This window comes from Mixophyes fleayi, chromosome 6 (genome assembly GCF_038048845.1).
Source record: "Mixophyes fleayi isolate aMixFle1 chromosome 6, aMixFle1.hap1, whole genome shotgun sequence".
NCBI lineage: Eukaryota > Metazoa > Chordata > Amphibia > Anura > Limnodynastidae > Mixophyes > Mixophyes fleayi.
This window is the reverse complement of record NC_134407.1, coordinates 210936784-210955462: the sequence shown is the minus strand read 5'-3', so window position 1 is coordinate 210955462 and position 18679 is coordinate 210936784. Positions and strand designations below refer to the sequence as shown.

Here is an 18679-nt window from a genome sequence, read left to right as displayed (position 1 = left end):
CCAATACCACCTATAGTCGTAGGGACTTATCAGCTTAGCGTATTTGTGGGTGTGGATGGAACACAGCAGTGAGCAGGATAAAGACAGGAAATGCAGGAAGACGGAGGATCATGGTACAGAGACGAGGTCCAGAAGCAGGGATAATAGGCTGAAAACTGTCCGCAGTAATCTGAGAGTCGTGAAACAGGTGAGGGTCAGGGCTGGCAGCAGCAGACTAAGGAAAATCCTGAAAACAGACTAAGGTGAAAAGGCAACAGACAGTTGAAACAGAGTTAGTACATGGTCCAAGTTAAAGACTGGCGGACTCAATTGGATGTGAGGTGCCACTGGGCATCGCCTAAATATCCGTATGCACACGTTGCCGGCCAATGCAGTAAGGAATCTCTGCTCATTTTCTCCTCGCATGACTATGGGATGCGAGGGAAGATGAGCAGAGATTTAAGTACAAACATTGAGGCGTTGTTTCTCCATGGAGTGTTCCGGAGACAGCTCACGCCAACTTGAATCTGCCCCAGGGAGTCCGTAGAATTCAAAGCAGAATTTGCAGTAATGGACACGATGGGTCAAACGGCTATAATCAGCACAGGTGCTATGGAGTGAGAGGTGTATAAAGGTTGAATAACCAATATGAATCTGGCACTCCTACATTTAATTAGCATAAACCTGTGCTGAACGTCAAAGCTAAACAGCTGCTGCTTTAGCAATTCACTAGACACAAAAAAAATCAGTGAGCAGAGCTCACATTACCCAACGAGGGAGTAGCATGTTTAACGTGAGGATACTACTTTCCAAAGCAGGTGAGACACCAATATATAAGACATTCAATATATATATATTGAAAAGTGTAATGATCATTTAAATCGACACCTTCACAGTAATATGCTGATAGGGAGATCTGACAGCGTGGGGGAATGCAGAGGCAGAGCCGTAACTAGAAATTTAAGCGCTTGTGGCAAGAAAGTAAAAATGACTCCCCCTAGCCCTAAATTATGATAAAACCAACCAAAAATATTCCATATCCTGCCTCCCCTTCAGTTTTGTACCCTGGGCATTTGCCCCTCTCGCACAGCCCTAGTTACAGCCCTGGGGGGTGGACTCTATTGTTTTTGTCAGTTTTGGGATCACCTAATAATATACAAATGCAGTGGTCAAAGTGTGCTCCTATATGATGCTATGCCATACTGCCACCTATCCTACTGCCTTCATTGTAAATGTATTAAATTCCATTTACATTTTCCATACCGACACTTCTGAATTTCCCCTTTTACCACGGAGGGGAACCCCTTAGAAATATAGTCTCATTTTATACGTTCTCACTAACACTGTCCAAATATCTTTTCTTAAATTCATAAATAGTAATAAACAGAAGTTGCACTGAACAAGTAATGAGGAAAGTGTGAGTATAGCCAATAATATACCCTGAATTTAATATAGACAGTTGGCAGTGATTGTTAGATATGATGCACATGTGATATTGAAAACTAATATGAGCAGAGGATCAATGGTAATTAAGATTCCTAGGTGTGACAGGATGGATCTCCTATGCCACCCTGTCCATGTTACTGGGGACCGGCTGGGCTTTCCTTGTCACCATCCCCTTTCTTTATCCCAAATTGTGCCCCTCTAACTGCAGTAGGAGGGGCCTGTTGCCACCACTAGACTCCTTAAATGGCACATTCAACAGACTCCTTCGGGGTAAATCTCGATGCTATTGTACCCCCTCACTAGGCACCTGGGCTGGTACACCTGACCTCCTGCCTTTAGATTAGGGTTGCTGTGGATGGTTCCCCCTGGCCTATTACAATGGCCATAGCTGCAGATAGCAGGCAGAGCACTGGTACTGGATGCAAGGTTCCAACCTCAGAACAGCCGGAATAAGGAGTAGATTGGTCTAATCTGTAGGTCACAGGAATTGCTGCAGGTAATTAGTCATCAAAGCAGGATCTTGAAGCAGTGATGTTTATTAGCTCAAGTGTCCTAATAAGGACAGTCAAACTAGTTTGTGGTACTAGTGATCTTCAGAAGGTACAGATGGTATAATACTACTTTACATTGTAAGACAGAGCTCCTTTTATACACATGTTGTCAGGGGGTAGCCCAGCCGCCTGATCCGACCAGGCACCGAAATGTCTGATATCACATTAGATCATTTAACATCAGGATATAATCTAATAGTGCATCTAACACAATTTAACTTTCACATCAACCTGATTACCTCAAGTTTGCTGTCTTCATTGTTAGGAGGTTTCCTGTCTCTCCAACAAGACATGCTAATAGGTAACGACCTCCTGCCGGGCATTCAGGCCAAAGCAGGTGTGCGTCACTTCTGACACAAAAATAATTAACTTAATTTAGAATTTCCTTTCCTCCTTTCTTACACAAACCAATTTCCCCTCCATGGCTACTACATCAGTAATCAGTACATTTCTAATCCACAAATATGACACAGTATCAAAATCAGTACATTTGCAATGATATAAATTGGCGCACTGCGCTAATAATTTAAATATATTTATACAATAACTTATGTATAAGTGATCCAGCCACACTAGGGAATTATACTTTAAACTAAACCAGTTACCCATCTAATTGTGACATATGGAAATTAGGAAATCATAACACTGGTATGTAACATGAGATTGTGTTTATACTGTCAAGGTTTCTATTGTGAATGCCAAGGATAGAGGGATATTCTGTTGTATGTAGATTGAGAACATGGGAATACAATATGCACATAGGTATCTTCACTGATAGTATATATACGTGGAATTTCATATAGATGAAGTTTAGTTATATAGTTGATTTGAAATAATAATGAACAAAATGTGTATACATAAAAAAAATAAAAAAACAGTTCATATTTTATTTTTAGTATTCTCACATTCACAAATCATTCTGCTTTTAATATTTCACCTTGTATAGGAATACATTTCTTTTGTTTGTGAGATATTGTATCTGCAAAATTAAGTACATTATGGTGGGTGATATCTCGAGGGCATTTATCAATTTGCCATTTTTAGAGCCAGGAAATATTTTTTCCCCCTTGTAAGATTAAACATGAAACAGTCACACTGGGGTTTTTTTCTTTTTTTTACTTAAAAGATTTTTTATTGAGTTTTAAAAAAAAATAACAAGTAACAAACAAAGCAGTAATTACCAAATACAGTGTATAATGTAAGATTAAATGCTCTTCCAATACTGCCAACAAACAGTCAAGAAAAATAATAAACACAATAAAAAGAAAAAAGCACACAGAACATTGGAGTATATTTAAGACATAAACATCGGGGGGAGGGGCAGGGGGGAAACAAACAAGGGACGAAATGTCGGAGACCAACTAATCCTACCTCAATAGTACCAATCAAATGATCTTATGAGCAACAAACATGCGCCCTATAAGAACACTCAGCATAATATAATAAAAATTAGGAGTTAGGCCTAGAACTATATTCCGTAACGTACTCGTACCATGTAAACCATTTAATCAGTGGCGAAAAGGCCGCTGTATCATATTCAAAACCAATAGTTTCCATCTCGTAACTGTGTTGGACTTTGTTAATAATTTTAGTAAGGGGCGGGATCAAGGAGGATTTCCAATTCTGAGCGATTGTAGCTCTAGCTGCGATGAGTATGTGCCCAGTAACATAATGATTGTGGCTTTGAAGGTGAGGAGGGTAGAGGTGTAGAAGTGCGATGGCCGAGGATGGAAGTAAGTTAACCTTGGTAATCCGAGTAATTAAGTGGAAGTTTTCAATCCAGAATTGCTGGAGTTTAGGACAATTCCAAAGGTATGCATAAGTGTTCCAATCTCCCCACAATTCCTCCAGCAATATTTGGTCTCTGAGGGCCAAAACTTTTTTTTTTTAGCCTTCCACTGGATCAACAGAATTAGAATTTATCAAAGGTTAAACCATACTTTATACTTTTCATCTGGAGCTGTGTAAATAAGGGATTGTGATGACAGCAGGGTACCCTGCACTGTCAATTAAAGTTAAGCCTGCTGGGGACCCTCTCTTACTGGAAACAATGCTGATATTACAATTCTTAAATGCTGCCGTGTGGCATACCACAAGGGGTTCAGTATCACTATGTTCAGTTTTATAAGAGCATGGTCACACAGTATTGCACTAGGATGTGTGTGTAATGTATGGCACTGGAACAGGGGACAATCGCTAATCATATAAACTGCAGGACTTTGTGCATGAGCAGTATGGTTCCAGAGGCCAGAAATACCGAGCAGCTGAACAGCAGTTTTGGGATGAAAAAGCCACTAACGGACGCAAGACATTTTGTGGTATTACACTTGTTTGTGTGACAATTGCTGTTCCGTTGTTTAATTACATACCACTACAGACCTCAGGGAGCCAAAACAGCAGGGAGTCCCGAGGTATGTGAGGGGCAAGACTAACTTACTGGCATTCCCTGATAGTGCCCTCCAATCCTACTGTTGGAGAAAGATGCCTGCACCGATTCCTTACCTTCTCTGAACCATGGGAACCTCACAGAGCTTACAAAGATAATGAAAGGGGCGTTTGGTGTTCTCTTGATTTGAAAGGACTGGCTGGATGTTAGGGTTTCGGCTGGACTGTCAGGACCCAACACCCCTTAGGTGGACGATCACTGCATGGACATTGTTTTTATCTGGCTGTTCCTTCTCATGTGCCGGCGAAAGGCAGGGTGACTCCGGCCATGTCATCATCATCATCATGTTATTTATATAGCGCCACTAATTCCACAGCACTGTACAGAGAACTCACACCAGTCCCTGCCCCATAGGAGCGCGAGAGAGAGAGAGAGAGAGAGAGAGAGAGAGATAGAGAGACTAAGGACAGGCAGGAAGGAGAGACCAGTGAATCCCAAGAGCATCCTTCCATGGTAACAAGGATTACTTCTGCAGCCAGTGACTGCTGCTCTGTATTATTCACTTATGTGTTTTGTAGCGCTGCACACCATGTACTGTGTCATTTATTTAGTGTTACAGCAACTTGAGTGAATTTGAAACCTAAATAAATTTTTACGTTTATTACAAAGAAATGTCTAAGTGGGGAATTACAATTAACCCAGGACACAATACCAGGATTGGTCTGAGCTCCATGTAATGTCCAGTTAATTCAATTAGCCTTCAGTGGGCACTGGACATATCCCAGTGAGCAGTAAGGGATCCTGGCATCATCACAGGTATAAAGAGATGCGGCTATGATTTAATGCCAGTCGCATTAAGCAATTCATATGGTGATGCTATTTTCATCATCGGGCCCCAGCCCACTCTGTGTTCACTGCGGTGAGCTGGGCTTGAAGATGCTATTTGTATCATCAAGTGTTCGGGGCAAGGAGTATAATGACAATAAGTTCTTCATCACACCCCTGATCACTCGCTGCTCACAGAGGTCTACAATGAGTATTATAACAGTATCCCCCCCCCCCCTACCCCCTCAATCTTGCTCGGACAGTTGTCTGATCTCCTGGAATTCACATGTTAAACGAGAAGTCTGCCAGGCATATGAGCTAAGACTACTATGGGTTAAATTGAATGGACCTGTGTCTTTTTTCAAACAAATGATACGTAACTCTATATAGCAGTACAGATAGAGAAGGATTTTGTATATGATGTTTGTAAAGATACTTATTCCTCAGCAATTACATACTGAAGGCTAAACAAACGGATTACAAGCTATAATAATCTCCATGTGCTTATGTACTAAGGTAGCGGCTCCCAAAGTGTGCGCCTGGGGTGCCGCGGCGCTGTCACAGGGATGCCGCGATCGCCCTCGGGAAAAAAAGAAAATGAGGAAAGAAGGTAAATAAAGAGACGCTGAAGGAGGGGGGCAGCGAGAGACGCTGAAGGAGGGGGGCAGCAAGAGACGCTGAAGGAGGGGGGCAGCGAAAGACGCTGAAGGAGGGGGGCAGAGAAAGACGCTGAAGGAGGGGGGCAGAGAGAGACGCTGAAGGAAGGGGGCAGAGAGAGACGCTGAAGGAAGGGGGCAGAGAGAGACGCTGAAAAAGGGGGGCAGAGAGAGACGCTGAAGGAGGGGGGCAGCGAGAGACGCTGAAGGAGGGGGGCAGCGAGAGACGCTGAGGGAGGGGGGCAGCGAGAGACGCTGAGGGAGGGGGGCAGAGAGAGACGCTGAAGGAGGGGGGCAGAGTGTGAGATGGTGAAGAGGGGGATACAGAGTGATATGGTGAAGGGCGCAGTGATATGATGAAGGGGCACAATGTGACGGTGAAGGAGTCTAAATACATCTTACGTCATTTTGACCCAACTACTTAAAAAACGGGACTACCCGGTAATTATTTTGGCTTAGGGGTGCTTTGGAAAAATTATGGTGACCCTAAGGGTGCCTCGAACTGAGAAAGTTTGGGAACCACTGTACTAAGGCAAAGAGGAACCAAGGGGACACGCTTGACAGGCTTGTAAAGAACACCGATATGTACCGTAACAAGAATATCAGCTCTGCCAACTCGAGCGTGACCCATGTTAAGGCAAGTTAGTAGTGGGAGGGGGTAGGCCAACTTATAGCCTATCCAAGCACCTAAATATAAACATCACAGAGTAATGGTTATGAAAACTGGTTAGGGAAGATTGTTCTGTCCACCACACCTCTATATGACATAACGGTCCTAAATCCCAACTTACACATATACAGGACATACTTTATCAAGTGACAAACATACAAACACTTTCAAATGTTCCAGAGCCTTTTTAAAGTGACTGTATATTCTGATATGTCCAGTGTAAAGAGGTAGATCATTGGACCCAGTCATTTTGAAAAATATTATAATTGGGAAAAATACATTTTCATTCATGACTCTTAACGTGTTTATAAAGCAATTTTTTTAGTCTAAAACATTTCCCACACTCAGGACATGAGTGTGGATAGTCTTTTGTATGAGTCATTTGATGTCTTTTAAGCATTGACTTTTGGTTAAAACATTTCTCGCAAAGAGAACATGAAAATGGCTTCACTTTCGTGTGAATCACCTAATGTATTAAGGCTGCTGACCTAAAGCTAAAACACTTCCCACAAACAGGACATCTATAGGGTTTCTCTTCTGTATGGACTACACGATGTGTATTTAGATGTGCTTTTTGCTTAAAATGTTTCCCACAAATGGAACAAGTAAAAGGCTTCTCCCCTGTGTGATTCCTCTGATGCGTAGTGAGATGTGCCTTCTGTTTAAAATATTTCCCACAGACGGAACATGAAAATGGCTTCTCTCCTGTGTGATTTCTCTGATGTGTGATGAGCAGAGACTTTCTCGTGAAACATTTCCCGCACACAGAGCATGAGAACGGCTTCTCTCCCGTGTGAGTCCTCTGATGTGTAAGGAGAGCCGGCTTCTTCGTAAAACATTTTCCTCAGCCACAGCAAGAATATGGCTTCTCTCCTGCAAGCACTTGCAAATGTTTAACCAAATCAGAGTTATCCATAAAATGTTTCACACATACGGAGCAGTTAACGGACATTTCTCCAGTTCCACGATTAGAACACAAAATCGATTTCTTCTGAATATGATTTTTTTGGTAATTATTTGTTGTGAGGTTTCCGTCTTCACTGGAATCGTCCTTAATCTGATTAGATCCGCTTGGTGTATGATCTTTTGATGTAGTGGTTCTTTCTTCGCCTGAGGCCGATTCCTCCTTAATACAAATACACAGATTTTGTACATGACCGCTGGGTGTAAGAATATCTGTGTCTGTGAGATTTCCTTCTTGACCCGAGAAGTATTCCTCATTAATATTAGCACATGTATATTGTGTATGATTTGTGGGGGTGTAAATGTTGCTGAAGTCGCCTTCTTTACATGAAGCTGACGCCTCGTTAAGATTCTCCAGACAGATTATCTTATTGTGTTTATCTGTTGATGAGTATTTTGCAGTCTGAATATTCATAACAATACTGTGATCTTCATTTATACAGTCTTGTGAAGGAAGATAGGTGTGAAGTCCTCCAGGAAAACTACTGGTTTCAGATAAATCTCCTAAAAAGAAACACTTTGTAGTTAGATTTTAATAATAATAATAATAATAATAATAATAATAATAATAATTTAAAGTAATTTAATGGTGATACATAATGATGGAGGAAATAGTAAAGTCTGCAGTAAAAGAGAGTCGCTGTTAGATTAATGTCATAATGGAGCAATGGGGAAGAGTCTGTAGTAAAGGAGAATTGATTTGGGAAAGATATACAATAATGGGGCAAGGAGGAAAAAATCTAGAGTAAAGAGAATTGTTAGGAGAATGATATGAAATGATAAAAGGAGAGTAAGTCTATAATAGAGTTAATAAGGGAATGTGTAATGATATAGCAATGGGGAAGACTAGTAAAGAAGAATTGTTGTAGGAATGATATCTAATGATGGAGCGACTTGGAAGGGTCTGTATTAAAGGAATGTGGGAATGGCATGAAAGAGCGGGGTACTCCTGCAGCTCCTGTCACACAACTGGTCTATTAAAAACCAATAACTGAACAGCAGCATCAAGAACACTGCTCCCACAACTTCTCCATGTACTTAGTCTTAAGGGACCCTTCGTAGCTCGGTCAGACTAACTGTAGGAGTCTCCTGACCCACCGCCCGTATAGGAAATGGGGAGATCCCAGTTGATTCCTGCAGCATACAATGAGGAGCTGCCTACAATTCCATTAGACTGGGACCCTTGCTCAGTGACCTTTAGCCTGGGACCCTTGCTCAGTGACCATTTCCTGTGGGATCTCAATCCATTAGGGTTTGTGCTATATGCTCAGTATCTACGTATGCCAGGGCTTTGGGGTACCGAGTGGCAAAATCTACCAGGGAGAGATTTGATCTTTTCCTTGTACGGCTGGATTTGGTTAGTGGGTCAACTATGTATACCGTCACTCTGGAACAGCTTACTTTTGAGTGTTGTGTATAGCTGCTGCAGCACCTCTTTGTTGGTGATTGGACGATTCCTCCTGACCGTTACTTTGTACTAGGACTGCTGGGAAGCAGGCAAAGCATTGACTCAGGGCACTGGGTTCAACATGGGACTGGAGTTTAGCTCTTATTTGTAGGTCTCAGGACAACAGCAGGCAGAGGTGACGTGCAAGATCTTGGAAGCAGAATATTTATTGCTCTTAAAGAGTCCTCTGTTAGTAGGTGAATTGTCTCAAGTACTGAAGATCGTAAGGTTGTATCAAAAGTATAATTATAAATAACTAAAGCACTTTTATTGTGTGTTTATTTTAAAGTTCTTGGGGAAGATTATCTGTAAAAATTTCATGTTTCTTATATGCATATGTAAATTTATATTTATAATAATAATAACAATGAGTGAGGATATGTTTTAGGGTTTGAAACACATCACCATAGAACAGTAAAAACTCTGGTTTTGACAATAAGTGAATGACGTGTAACACCCTTAGTAAGAGTTCAAATCCTGATGTTGATTTTTTAATTCAGTGAAGTTTTATGTGCTTTATTTATTGTTAATCTATATGAGTAATGACGGTCAACAATTTTATTTCATAAGAGAGTGTATTTTAAAGTATAGAATATATAATATAATGTTTTACATTTTAATGTGTGTTTTTGAAGTAATAATTTTCAGGTGCTTGGTTGGACACATTGCTCTGGAAGGTTAATGACTCCTAATTTTCTGATTGGTTTAAGTTTGCGTAAAAGGAAGTCCTGGATTCCACAATGCCATCTGATGAAACAACAAATGATAGCAGAGAAACGCGTATGGTTGGATCCATAAAATAATTTAACAAAGACCCAAAAATATTTTGATTTTACTGGATTGTTTATAGGAAGTTTTTTCATCACTGGGCTGACTCAAATATGTGAAGTGGCTTTGTAAGACACTCGGATCTAGGAGAGAGGAGGGTAAGACTACAATTGATTGATTGACACTCCATTGGGGTTCTAACAAGCGGTTTGACATCTAACCTCCCCCAAATGTGATTTTGATCTGTAAGAAAAGCCTATTATTTCTAGGGGGTATATTTACTAAACTGCGGGTTTGAAAAAGTGGAGATGTTACCTATAGCAACCAATCAGATTCTAGTTATTTAGGTGCACTATAGGTGGACTGAAATATAATTGAAAGACTTGTTCTTGTTTTTGGTCTACTAAGTTAGCTTGTAACTCTTTGAATAAATATTGTTGGTTGCAATGCTTTTATATACTTGTTTTTGTTAATTTGTTTTTAATAAAATGTGTTTTAAATTAATTGACATAAGGTGGTGTCTATACTAGCGAGACGGTTCGTTGCGTTTTTATTTTTCCCTTTGTTTAGTACATTATATTAGGAATTGATATACAATTCTAGAAAGAAGCAGCAGAGTTCCTCTCTATATATTGTGTGCTTATTACTATTTTTTAATATTTATACAGTTTGTGAGTTTAATTTGGTGTGTTTGTCACCAAAGTCAGTGCCCAGTAATATCCTTTTTTTTGGATATATTTGTTTTAGTTGTTTATAGAATGACATGGGTGTGTGAGCACTCAGTTTCACCTGTGACGGACTGTGTTATCCAGAAGAACATATCACTGATAGCAAACATGCAGCATACCAGAGATTATTGGGTAGATACCTGTCAGGGAATCGTCCTCAAACCATTCCCTTGTATTACAAGACAGTGTTGCTTATGGGAAAGGGTGAGAAAATGAGGATACATGGAGATATCATTCACAAATTACTGGATAAGAGGAACTATGAAGATTTGAATGGTTTCAGGATTTCAGATTAGGGCTGATGGCACAACACAAAATTATTATAGGAGGAAGTTGGCACTCTGGCTTCAAAACTTTAAGGATCACGGGACAACATAAAGGCAAGTTCCTAAAATAATGTGTAACATAACAGATATGTGTTATATAAACATACCTGATAAAATTAAACTTTCTTTTACCCAGTGATGTGAGGGGCCGGTGATCCTCCATGATGAAGTCCTTGTACAGATCCTTGTGTCCCTCTAAAAACTCCCACTCCTCCATGGAGAAGTAGACAGCAACGTCCTCACACCTTACAGGAACCTGACACACACAATGATACAGTCATCACCCAGACACATCCCCTGGTGTTACTGTATAATGTCCCATTCCCAGCAGTCACCTCTCCAGTCAGCAGCTGAATGATCTTGTTGGTGAGTTCTAGAATCCTCTGGTCATTGTTTCTCTCATGTATCAGTGAGTGAGGTGGAGGTTCCATGATGGGGCTCTGGGTCCTGCTCCATCCTCCTGACACATGGGGACGGCTGCTGGGTGTCACACGTTTGCCAGATGTCTTCTTCATTACTGTGTAATCCTGAGTATCAAGAGACATAAATATGCATTACTGTAAAGAGATCCCATATTAATGCTATGCAATTGTTCTGATGTGAATGAGATAAGAGTGTTGATATTCCCAGAATCCCTCACCTCTCCAGACAACAGGTAGATGATTTCCAAGGTAAAATGTAATATCCTCTCAGTCATGTGATTCCTATCCTTGTCCATACTCAGCGAATTGTTCACATGATCCATAACGAACTACATAACCCAAGGACAGATTTCTCCTTCATGTGACTTCACGCCTTGTTCTACAAACAGAGAATTAACTAAGAACATAAGAACACACAAAGACCAAATTGATCCATTCTGATTTGAAGATTAAGGAAATGGCCCAGCTTTATGAGTATGGAGGGATGTAAAAACCTCAAAAGATACAGTCCAATATCAAGATGCAACACTGTTGTATAAAAACGACAGACAAGCATAGAAACAGAAACACATCAACTTCTTCATTCACTCCAAATGTCCTTTTCTCTTTTACATATTACACATAGTTTGTAAGGAAAGATGCAGATTTATTAAGTTAACTGTGGCTGGATCACTTATAAATAACTTATTGTATAAATATATTTAAATTATTAGCACGGTGCGCCAATGTATATCATTGCAAATGTACTTATCTTTCTATATTGGTATGTGTTTGGTATGGAAATGTATTGACTTCGGAGACAGATGTCATGTTTGGGTCTTGCAACTGTCTGGAGACAGGTAATCTCATATTAATTATTTCCATGTGAAGTGACCAACATGTCTGTCTAGCCTGAAAGAACAGGAGGGGGTCATTTAACTTGCCGGTAAACTTCCTATGTTTGTAAGACTCAGTATGCAAGTGATCACAGATAAATATGAATTTTGCAAGTTAAATTGCGTTCAAAGAAGGATTGTAGAAATGTTATATCCTGATGGTGAATATTCAACAGAAAGCCTCAGACGTTGTGGTACCGCTAGCAGCAATGTAAAAAGGTGTTAAACCCCTCCAGGCTGATTTATATGCAACCTGCATGAAGCGCATGGATTGGTTAGAGGGGCAGGAGGCTGGATTACCTACTGCCAGGGTGTCTGTGTAGATCTGCATAAAAAGTGGACTGTTTGACCATGTAATGAATTATTCCATCTGTAACTCTTGGAAGATCACTAGAAGCACAAACTAGTTTAACTGTCCTTATTAGGACACTTGAGCTAATAAAACATCACTGCTTCAAGAACCTACTTCGACGACTACTTAACTGCTGTAATTCCTGTGACTTGCAGATTAGACCCAAATCTAATCCGTTACCTGGCTCTTCTGAGGTTAGTACCACCGCTCTGCCCGCTACCCAGCAGCTCTGGCCAGTGCGATAGTCCAGAGGGGAACCAACCACAGCAACCCTAATCTACAGGAAGAGGTCAGGGGTACCAGCCAAGGTGCCCAGAGAGGGGGTACAGTTACCCAGAAGGACACAGCTCTGGATGCCACTAAGGAATCCAGTGGTGGCAGCATCGTAAGCCCCTCCTACTACAGTTAGAGGGCGCATTTGGGAGAAAGAAGGGGACGTTGCCGAGGTAAGCCCAGCCAATCCCCAGCAACACAACAGACAGAGTGGCATAGGTGGTCCATCCTGTCATAAATTCTAATTATTGCATCCGAGAAAGGCAAAACAAAAACCCACGACAGTTGCTAATTTAGCCTCAGAGGAAAGAATTCCTTTCTGACCCTAAAAATGGACATTGCATAAATTCACTGGATATTTCATCAACCCCATAATATGCTCTATTATTAGAGCTACAAATACTATTTCTTGTAAGAAAGATATGAAATCCATGTTTCAATTCTGTTATTCATGCGATACGAATTTCTGCAACTTTACCACCCTTACAGTAAAGAACCCTTCCTAAACTCATAAGTGTATTTCTCTTCCACTCTTAAATGATGACTTCTTGACCTTTGTATGATCATTGATATGAAAAGTTAATTAAGCAAATGATGAATGTCACCTTTTTCCAAAAGTAAAGAAACCTAGTATCTCTAGCCTCGCTTTATAATTTAACCCCTGCCTTTCCTTTATTAATCCTCAAGGTCTCCTATGTTCATCTTATAGGGGAGAGCTCAATAACAGTACTGCATATTCAAGATGTGGTCCAGCGTATGACTTATACAATGTTACATATCAATTGCTCAACCAAGATCCAGTTCCATCCCCTGATAAAAACTAATCATATTCTATTAGGCATGGCTGATCCTTCATAAAACCATGCTGATGCTATTTAATCAAATTGTTGACTACAATATATTTAAGCATCCTTAAGAATTCCTTCCAAATAATTTAACCCTGACAGAAGTCAGACTCACCGCTCTACAATTTATTGGTTGTGATTTTGCATCATTGTTAAATATAGGTACCACATCTGCTTTCAGCCAAATTTTTGACAGTGACTTTATTAGGAGACCATAAATATAAGAAATAGTGATCTATCAATTACTGAACTTAGTTCCTTAAGTGCATGTGGGTGACAGCACCTTATACCAAACACAGGTATCAGAGACAATCAAGGCTTTGTTTACAGGAGGTAAGCAATTATGGCTTGGCGCAAACTAGAGACAATTTTGCCCGATGCTATATCGTTAACGATTTTACCAACAACTTAACGTCCCTATCAGTATGCCGATTACCTTCAGATCTGTAATAACCATCGGCTTAAAAGATCGTGACTCTGTAAACTCTATGGAGGTCTGCCTACACTGCTGGTTGTGAGTGCGCGCACACTTCTCCATTTGCCCAATATCGTTCCATCACTCATAGTGATTTTTAGTCAGTTTATAAAATCAAACAGTACGATGTGCTTTGAAAGGATAAAACATGATCATGGGTGCGTACACACAGATGCAATTTCGTATCTAATGGTCGTTTATCGTGTGATTGGCACAATAATCGGGTTTAGAACCTGAAGTGTGCACCCAGCCTTAGCCATGCTGTGCAGCTTGAGTGTACCAAAGTATACACATTGTACTGTTTGAAGTGTAACTTTATTGATATGCTAGTGAACTTCCTATGTAACAAGAGAGATGTCCTCTATGGAAATAAAGGAGTGATTATAAAGGATCGACCTTAATCAAATTAATTAATATGGTGAGTCTTCCAAAACATAACATCTTAAATTAAGTTGGCCATCTGCATGTGATCTCTCCTGATGTGTTATCTCTCCTGGTATAAGTATCATTTTCCCTCTGATAATGGGTATGAACTGTGGAACTGGAAACCGCCTCTGTGTGTGGTTAGTGCTGTGGTATATTCTATTTCCTGTAACTGTACTGTATTATATATGTACTGTATGGAGATGGTTGGTAAACCTCGCCCTCCAGGCAAAGCCCCGGGCTCTTATGGTGTCCCAGGAGATTTATGGGAACACTACATTGACTCCCTGGCTCCTTACCATTTGAATTGCTTTGCAGCAACTTGGCCATTGGGAACCATACTCCCCTGTGTGGTCCAAATAACAGGGAACGGATGTTATAGAAAATGAATCATACATCGTATTTCTCAAATTTATAATGACATAATATTATGCCCATGCAGCTGTATAAAGTTACACATAAAGGTCAGACAAGCTTTATGCCAGGAGAAATATCCCCCAGCACACTGCTGTGACCCAGTAATAGAGCGGGTGTGGTGTGAATTTTGGGCAGTGACAATGCCGACAGAGTTTATAACGACAGAAAAATACTGATTAGTATAAAAGCGACCAGGTAAAAATAGCGACTTGACTTACTATATAAGATACAGGCAGTATTTCTGGCTGCTTTAATCACCATTGAAACTGCGACTTTTAAAAATCTCTACAGTGAGTTATGACGTCACTTCTAATGGACCCAGTGAGAACAGTGGTTTTAAAGCAGCAATGTTGGGACCCAACTCCAGGATTACATTATACAGGCGGTTGGTCCCAACATTGCCGCTTTATATTCTATTTGTACATATAATGCAGGAGTCACAATTGCAAATATATGATTATCCACCGCCCACATATAAGTGCTCCTGAATACAATCTTCAAAAACAGTATGTACTTTATGGCAATAGTCATTTTCTAATTGTGGCCAGTGGATAGTGGTTTCCCTTGATGCAGCAAAGGGTTCCAGAATTCTGTGGAATGGGCTTTCCTCTGGCAGCTGATGGTGAAGTCTGGATTCTTTTGAATGACCTCCTTTCTATATTTACCTCCTATCTATATTAAGTTTGCCATAAAATAAATGTTTAGTTAGAAGGTAATTATCGCAGGAGCATACTCATTTACTTCTAAGACAGTATATACTTATTACTGGATAATGTCCCTGATGGCTGTGAAACAGCTTCAGTCTGTTTTTTTACAGAATCAGATCTAATTAAGGTTTAACATCCGCCCCTTTTAATTTGTACAATAATTAAGGCTTGTTATTCTTCCTTGGCTCATCAGCACTTCCAAGGCATGAGGCGTTCTAAGACAGAGAGGCAAAATGACAAACATAATATGCCTACTACAACCAAACAGTCCTTTTGGGCTTTTAGTCCCAAAGAAGGGAAGTCAAATCAGAAGACACCACAATGATTATTGTCAGGATCAGTCCCCATTAAAACCTGTCATGGGCAGAATCTCACAATAGGCAGAAATATGGGCCCACTCCATACCAGATCAGTGGGTGTTGAATATTGCAAGAAATTGGTACAAGATAGAGTCTCATCAGTATCCCAAAAGGAACTTCTTTGTTCAATCCAGAAGTCCCTCAACCAGTATAGAAGTGGTAGTCTCGCAAAACAGTCGGCAATCCTTAAAAGAGGCTCATGCAATTTATTTTGTTCCTGCAAGTCAAGAAACCACAAGTCTCTATTCCAGACTCTTCCATTTCAGAAAGTCATCAGGGTGTGTTTGTACAGATCTAGAATTGAGGTTTGTCTATATCTGACATTTTCATATGGAATCTGTGAATTCTATCCTCACAGTCATTGGCAAAGGGGATTTTCTTACATTTTCTCACATTCATAGCACTTCAGGATGACTATTTTCATATCCCTGTTGTAGTTCATCACAAGAAATTCCTCATGTTCTGGCCCAACATTTTCAGTTCATCTGCCTGCCCTTTGGGATGGCAACATCTTCAAGAACTTTTACCAAGGTGCTAGTCAACCTGAAGGCGGAACTGAGGAAACAAGGAGTCAATCACAACAACTACAGTTTCTGGTGGTACAGATAGACAACATACAGATCAAAGCGTCTCCTTCACGAGAGTGAGGAATCAAAATACAGTCCCCGGCACATCAGCTACAGATTCATCACCAGGTCTAAATAAGAAAGGGGCTTTAATTAATGGGGATGTTTTCCTTCACCGTAGGGATCATCCTGTGGGATGGCACAAGCAGATGTTTGTGAACCGCGCCATCACCCTGTGAAGAGCCACCAGGAGGTTTTCTCAGGTGGTGGCGAAGCCCAAGTTTAAAGACAAAAGGAGTGTCCCTTTTGTATCCAGAATGGATGATATGACAGATGCTAGTATCACAGGCTTGGGGGCAAATGGCACAAGTCACATGGTCACAAAATGTGAAAAGTCATCACATAAATGTCTCTGAAATCAAAGCAGTGAGGAAAGCAATTCAGCACTTAAAACTTCATATAAAAGGCAACCGTCTCAGCATATTCTCAGACAAGGACAGTGGTAGCCATCATAAATCATAGAGGTACCAAAAAGCGGACCTTATAGGTGAAGTAGCAAAAATCATGTCCTGGGCAGAGAAAAACCTGAAGTGAGCGTTGTATGTAGCAGGCAAAGAGAATGTAATAGCCGATTATCTCAGCCAAGAGCACATTCATCCAGGAGAATGGTCTCTTCACCAGTCGGTGTTCCGGTTACTGAAAAGTGTTGGGATTCCTCAAGTGGACGTCATGGCGACAAGCAGTAATTTCAAACTTCCCACATTCTTCTCTCAGCACAGGGTTCCAGAGATAGAGAGAATAGATGCTCTGACAGTTACATGAACATTTCACCTGGGGGAATGTCTTCTCTCTGTTTCCACTCATCACTCGCTTGCTAAAAAGAGATCCAAACAGAAAAGGCAGAAGTAATGCCAATTTAGTCTTGCCATCTATGGTTCCCTCTACCCTAGAAAATATTCCAGGAAAAGCCTTGGCCTCTGCTCCTTCGGTCAGATCTGCTACATTAAAGCCCAGTTTGTCATCCAAATCCAGAGAGGCTAGCTTTAAAGCAGTTCAGAAAAAAAGGGGTTTCAGAACAAGTCGACCCACAGTTACAGGCAATCAAGAAGAATTCTTCAAATATTTATTACCGGATTTGTAATAAATTAGTCACATGGTATGACTCTAAATTCAATCCAGCTGCAGCAACTATGCCAAGGATCCTTGAGTTATTTCAGGATGGTTACAGCAAAGGTCTGGCTTTATCTACACTGAAGGTACAAGTATCTGCTCTGAATGTATTCTTAGATACCTGGTTAGCCTCAGAAGATTTAATTATCCACTTCAAGTAGTGAAGTGGATTGGTCCCTCCATCAGATCCTTTGTGGCTACATGGGACTTCAATTTAGTGCTCAACACTCTGCGTCTGACCCTTTTGAAATGCTGCAAGATGTTTCTTAGAGATAGATGACACTGAAGGTGAAGTTCCTGGTGGAAATTACTTTTGCTCGCAGGGTTGGAGAATTATAAGCACTGTGATATAAGGAGTCCTTTCTGAATATCAGTGCAGATAAGGTGGTTGTTTAACAACAATCTAGAATTTCTGCCCAAGACAGTATCTACAATACACATTAATCAGGAGGTTTTTGTCCACAGCCTAAAGAGCTAAAACAAAGAAAACTGCATTTCCAGGACTTGGTGAAAGCAATTTCCATATATCTGTCTAGGACGAAAGTATTCAGAAACTCCTGGTGGTTCCAGCTGGTCCTTGAAACAGTGTGCCCCTACTAAGCAAGTAGTTTACAGATGGATCAGAGAAGTTATTGTACAAGCGTAGAAAAGTTATGGTGTAAGGTGCCAGAGATCCGGGGGGACTACTCAAAACAGGCAGTGGCAAAATCTTGGGTAAGCAAGACTCAGGCTTCTGGGGTGGAGATTTGCAGAGCAGCTGGATGGGCGTCTACTCATACCTTTGATAGTCATTATCATCTGAATATATTATCTTACTCTGATTCTCAGTTTGGGAGACATGTTCTCTGCTCACCCACTAAAAAATTAATGATTTGCAGTATATGCGTCTGCTTTTGTGTTTTGTGTGGCCTTCCCTGTATTACTTTGGTACATGTTTATGTTTCTCAAAAGAAACCTTGGTAAGTCATTCACGGACATAGAGGAAGAGGAGGAATTGCCTTATATACAAATGGGGGGGGGGATTTATAACCTGTCAGTACATGAACTGGG

The 18679-nt window shown here is 40.6% G+C and overlaps 1 protein-coding gene across 1 annotated transcript in view; it reads left to right on the top strand.

Moving 5' to 3' along the window:
• Positions 1-18679, top strand: part of LOC142160027 (uncharacterized) — a 334423-nt gene that overhangs the window by 57883 nt on the left and 257861 nt on the right. The gene's annotated exons all lie outside the window — the stretch shown is intronic.